Genomic DNA, 6,132 nt, shown 5'->3' on the forward strand with positions numbered 1-6,132 from the left:
TCATTCGAGAAGAGAAATCTCAGGAATAATGTGGATTTCTGAAATGTTCACTCTTACAAGATAACAGAAATGAATATTATTAGAGAATTTTGATTCTATTTGGCATTTTTATAAAATCAAATAACCATATACACTAGCAGGTTGGAAATAAGATATAAATATTTACTTAAATATTTTTGAAGGATTATAAACGTATACATATTCAAACTCTTTATAATACTATTAATAATTTTGATAATAATGAAGAGAAGGACAAGAAAGAAGAGGGTAGAGATAATTTTGTTTAGCAATTACTATATTCCAGACTTATTCTAGAGAATGATTTTCTAGAAGAGAGTAATTTGTTCCTATTGGCTCACTGAATCCTGCCAACATTCTGAGGTACCTGTAATTGTTTTTCTCTTGTGGAAATATTACTTTATCTTTTCCTCTGGAAATATCTTATAAGATTATCATCATTTGTATGCATCTAAAAAATGTTGGAATCAAATTTTAAAATCTTACCTCTGTCAGGAATTTTCTCATTTTAGTCATCAACAGTTCAGTCACTCAGTTGTGTCAGACTCTGCAACACCATGGACTACAGCACGCCAGGCCTCCCTATCCATCACCATCTCCCGGAGTTCACTCAAACTCATGTCCTATGATTTGTTAATGGCACCCAACCATCTCATCCTCTATCTTCCCCTTCTCCTCCCACCTTCCTTCTTTCCCAACATCAGGGTTTCTTCAAACGAGTCAGTTCTTCACATCGGGTGGCCAAACTATTGGAGTTTCAGCTTCAACATCAGCCCTTCCAATGAAGATTCAGGACTGATTTCCTTTAGGATGGACTGTTTGGTTCTCTTTGCTATCCAAGGAACTCTCAAGAGTCTTCTCCAACACAACAGTTCAAAAGCATCAATTCTTCAGCACTCAGATTTCTTTATAGTCCAACTCTCACATCCATACATGACTACTGGAAAAACAATAGCTTTGACTAGATGGACCTACTAGTCATACTACCTTATTTTAAATAAGAAATAATATATGGGTCAATATTTAGGAAAATTTTAAGACAGGAGGTCTTTGGCCCATCACCTATTTTTGTTAAAATTTTTATAGAACACACTTAAGCCCTTTCATTTACATGTTGTTCATAGCTGCATCCAAAATAAAGACAGGAAGAACTGAGTAATTGCATCAGGGACACTATGACTGCAAATTCTAAATTATTAATATATGACCCTTTTACAGAAAAAGTGTCTGTTGACCCCTGCTATTGATAATCAAAAAAATTATACCGATAGCAAACATTTAAACTAACCACTAAAGAGTTTGTATAGAATGATGTAGAGAGCTGATTATCTGATAATATCAGTGTAGACTCCTTCATAACTTTTGTTAAATTTTTACAGTTCTTTTAATTCCCAGAACTAACCTATCTACTGTTTATGGCATATTTTTATTGAATGAATAAGAACTCACAATCCTCAATCAAGTCTAAAATTCAGTATTTTCACATGCTTCCAAACAAGCTTAGAAATTATAAATGTTTCAGTATGAGGGAAGGAGAAAGTAATGCCATGACTTCCCTACAAAGTGGAAATATCAGTATTTTTTCAGTATTTTTTTTATAAATTATGTTTCTTCACACCCTCTCCAGCATTTATTACTTGTAGACTTTTGGGTCGCAGCCATTCTGACTGGTGTGAAATGGTACCTCATTGTGGACTTGATTTGCATTTCTCTGATAATGAGTGATGTTGAGCATCATTTCATGTGTTTGTTAGCCATCTGTATGTCTTCTTTGGAGAAATGTCTATTTAGTTCTTTGGCCCATGTTTTGATTGGGTCGTTTATTTTTCTGGAATTGAGCTGCAGAACTTGCTTGTATATTTTTGAGATTAGTTGTTTGTCACTTGCTTCATTTCCTATTATTTTCTCCCATTCAGAAGGCTGTCTTTTCACCTTGCTTATAGTTTCCTTTGTTGTGCAGAAGCTTTTAATTTTAATTAGATCCCATTTGTTTATTCTTGCTTTTATTTCCAATATTCTGGGAGGCGGGTCATAGAGGATCCTGCTATGATGTATGTCAGAGAGTGTCTTGCCTATGTTCTCTTCTAGGAGTTTTATAGTTTCTGGCCTTATATTTAGATCTTTAATCCATTTTGAGTTTATTTTTGTGTATGGTGTTATAAAGTGTTCTAGTTTCATTCTTTTACAAGTGGCTGACCAATTTTCCCAGCACCACTTGTTAAAGAAATTGTCTTTAATCCATTGTATATTCTTGCCTCCTTTCTCGAAGATAAGGTGTCCATAGGTGTGTGGATTTATCTCTGGGCTTTCTATTTTGTTCCATTTATCTATATTTCTGTCTTCGTGCCAGTACCATACTGTCTTGATGACTGTGGCTTTGTAGTAGAGCCTCAAGTCAGGCAGGGTGAGTCCTCCAGTTCCATTCTTCTTTCTCAGGATTGCTTTGGCTATTCGAGGTGTTTTATATTTCCATACAAATTGTGAAATTATTTGTTCTAGCTCTGTGAAAAATGTCGTTGGTAGCTTGATAGGGATTGCATTGACTCTATACATTGCTTTGGATAGTATACTCATTTTCACTATATTGATTCTTCCAATCCATGAACATGGTATATTTCTCCATCTATTAGTGTCCTCTTTGATTTCTTTCATCAGTGTTTTATAGTTTTCTATATATAGGTCTTTAGTTTCTTTAGGTAGATATATTCCTAAGTATTTTATTCTTTTCATTGCAATGGTGAATGGAATTCTTTCCTTAATTTCTTTTTCTATTTTCTCATTATTACTGTATAGGAATGCAAGGGATTTCTGTGTGTTGATTTTATATCCTGCAACTTTACTATATTCATTGATGAGCTCCAGTAATTTTTTGGTGGAGTCTTTAGGGTTTTCTATGTAGAGAATCATGTCATCTGCAAACAGTGAGAGTTTTACTTCTTCTTTTCCAATTTGCATTCCATTTATGTCTTTGTCTGCTCTGATTGCTGTGGCCAACACTTCCAGAACTATGTTGAATAGTAGTGGTGAAAGTGGGCACCCTTGTCTTGTTCCTGACTTTAGGGGAAATGCTTTCAATTTTTCACCATTGAGGATAATGTTTGCCGTGGGTTTGTCATATATAGCTTTTATTATGTTGAGGTACCTTCTTACACTGTTGGTGGGAATGCAAACTAGTACAGCTACTATGGAGAACAGTGTGGAGATTTCTTAAAAAACTGGAAATTGAAATGCCTTATGACCCAGCAATCCCACTGCTGGGCATACACACCGAGGAAACCAGAATTGAAAGAGACACATGTACCCCAATGTTCATCGCAGCACTGTTTGTAATAGCCAGGACATAGAAGCAACCTAGATGTCCATCAGCAGATGAATGGATAAGAAAGCTGTGGTACATATACACGATGGAGTATTACTCAGCCAGTAAAAAGAATATATTTGAATCAATTCTAATGAGGTGGGTGAAACTGGAACCTATTATACGGGAACCTATTATACAGACTATTTAACTATCTGAAGACCTGTCCTGCCAGTTTTCCCAGAGCACAAAGTGCCTCACTCCTGCTCTCCATACTGAACTCCTTCAGGCGGTGTTGAATATCAGCAGCTGCACAGCACATGATTTAATCCTTGTAGAGGCTGATGGCAAGCACTCATGGCAAGTGCCTATTTGTAGCTGACAAAATAAATATTACTGGATACCAAATATGACTGCATTTACTGTGGTCAGTTTTATATTTAAATAGAAGCTTGATGTTAAGCTGATCTTTTGATAATCAGTAGCTAAGGGGTATTATAACTTTCTCATATTTGTGACTATTCTTAGATAATAGCTTATACATACAATTCATTTAATTGCCTCTTTAAGTGATATGCCTAATCAATAGGAGTAAAGAAGATAAAAAGGGCAAAGTTTTACCATATATAAACTTGAGGATTTTTGTCCAATATGATTTAAGAGTTATCATATTGGAATATGTACTGATTAGAATTTATATGAATAATAATGCAAGATCATGCAATTCTGGACCTGAACAATTTTTTTTTCTGTTTTCCATGAATTCAAAAATTTATATTATGATGAAAGGTGCACAAACTCATCCCTCATTTTTAAACCACTATTATAGAAAGACTGTAACCATAACTCAGAGGCAATTTTTTCCTCATATTCACATACTTTACTCAACTGAGAGTCTTAGATCCATCATTTGATGAAACATAAGAAAAACAATTTATTTTTATTTTTAATTTTTTGAACTTCTTTTATTTATTTATTTATTTTAATTGGAGATTAATTATTTACAATATTGTATTGGTTTTGCCATACATCAACATGAATTCGCCACAGGTATACACATGTTCCCCATCGTGAACACCCCTCCATCCTCCCTCCCAATACCATCCCTCTGGGTCATCCCAGTGCACCAGCCTCAAGCATCCAGTATCATGCATTGAACCTGAACTGGTGACTCATTTCCTATATGATATTATACATGTTTCAATGCCATTTCCCTAATTATCCCACCCTCTTACTCTCCCACAGAGTCCAAAAGACTGTTCTACACATCTGTGTCTCTTTTGCTGTCTCACATACAGAGTTATCGTTACCATCTTTCTAAAGTCCATATATATGCATTAGTATACTGTATTGGTGTTTTTCTTTCTGGCTTACTTCACTCTGTATAATCAGCTCCAGTTTCATCCACCTCATTAGAACTGATTCAAATGTACTCTTTTTAATGGCTGAGTAATACTCCATTGTGTATATGTACCACAGCTTTCTTATCCATTCATCTGCTGATGGACATCTAGGTTGTTTCCATGTCCTGGCTATTATAAACAGTGCTGCGATGAACATTGGGGTACATGTGTCTCTTTCAATTCTGGTTTCCTTGGTGTGTATGCCCAGCAGTGGGATTGCTGGGTCATAAGGCAGTACAATTTCCAGTTTTTTAAGGAATCTCCACACTGTTCTCCATAGTAGCTGTACTAGTTTGCATTCCCACCAACAGTGTAGGAGGGTTCCCTTTTCTCCACACCCTCTCCAGCATTTATTACTTGTAGACTTTTGGATTGCAGCCATTCTGACTGGCGTGAAATGGTACTCATTGTGGTTTTGATTTGCATTTCTCTGATAATGAGTGATGCTAAGCATCTTTTCATGTGTTTGTTAGCCATCTGTATGTGTTCTTTGGAGAAATTTCTATTTAGTTCTTTGGCCCATGTTTTGATTGGGTCATTTATTTTTCTGGAATTGAGCTGCCGAACTTGCTTGTATATTTTTGAGATTAGTTGTTTGTCGGTTACTTCATTTGCTATTATTTTCTCCCATTTAGAAGGCTGTCTTTTCACCTTGCTTACAGTTTCCCTTGTTGTGCAGAAACTTTTAAGTTTAAATAGGTCCCATTTATTTATTTTTGCTTTTATTTCCAGAATTCTGGGAGGTGGATCATAGAGGATCCTGCTGTGATGTATGTCGGAGAGTGTATTGTCTATGTTCTCCTCTAGGAGTTTTAACTTTCTGGTCTTACGTTTAGATCCTTAATCCATTTTGAGTTTATTTTTTGTGTATGGTGTTAAAAAGTGTTCTAGTTTCATTCTTTTACAAGTGGTTGACCAGTTTTCCCAGCACCACTTGTTAAAGAAATTGTCTTTAATCCATTGTATTTTCTTGCCTCCTTTCTCGAACATAAGGTGTCCATAGGTGTGTTGGTTTATCTCTGGGCTTTCTATTTTGTTCCATTGATCTGTATTTCTGTCTTTGTGCCAGTACCATACTGTCTTGATGAGTGTGGCTTTGTAGTAAAGCCTCAAGTCAGGCAGGGTGAGTCCTCCAGTTCCATTCTTCTTTCTCAAGATTGCTTTGGCTATTCGAGGTGTTTTGTATTTCCATACAAATTGTGAAATTATTTGTTCTAGCTCTGTGAAAAATACCGTTGTTAGCTTATAGGGATTGCATTGAATCTATACATTGCTTTCGATAGTATACTCATTTTCACTATATTGATGCTTCCAACCCATGATCATGGTATATTTCTCCATCTATTAGTGTCCTCTTTGATTTCTTTCACCAGTGAATAACCAAAAAATCTCAGAAGAAATCAAAAAAGAAAT

The sequence above is a fragment of the Capricornis sumatraensis genome, chromosome 4 (assembly GCF_032405125.1).
Source record: "Capricornis sumatraensis isolate serow.1 chromosome 4, serow.2, whole genome shotgun sequence".
In the NCBI taxonomy this organism is placed as follows: Eukaryota; Metazoa; Chordata; class Mammalia; order Artiodactyla; family Bovidae; genus Capricornis; species Capricornis sumatraensis.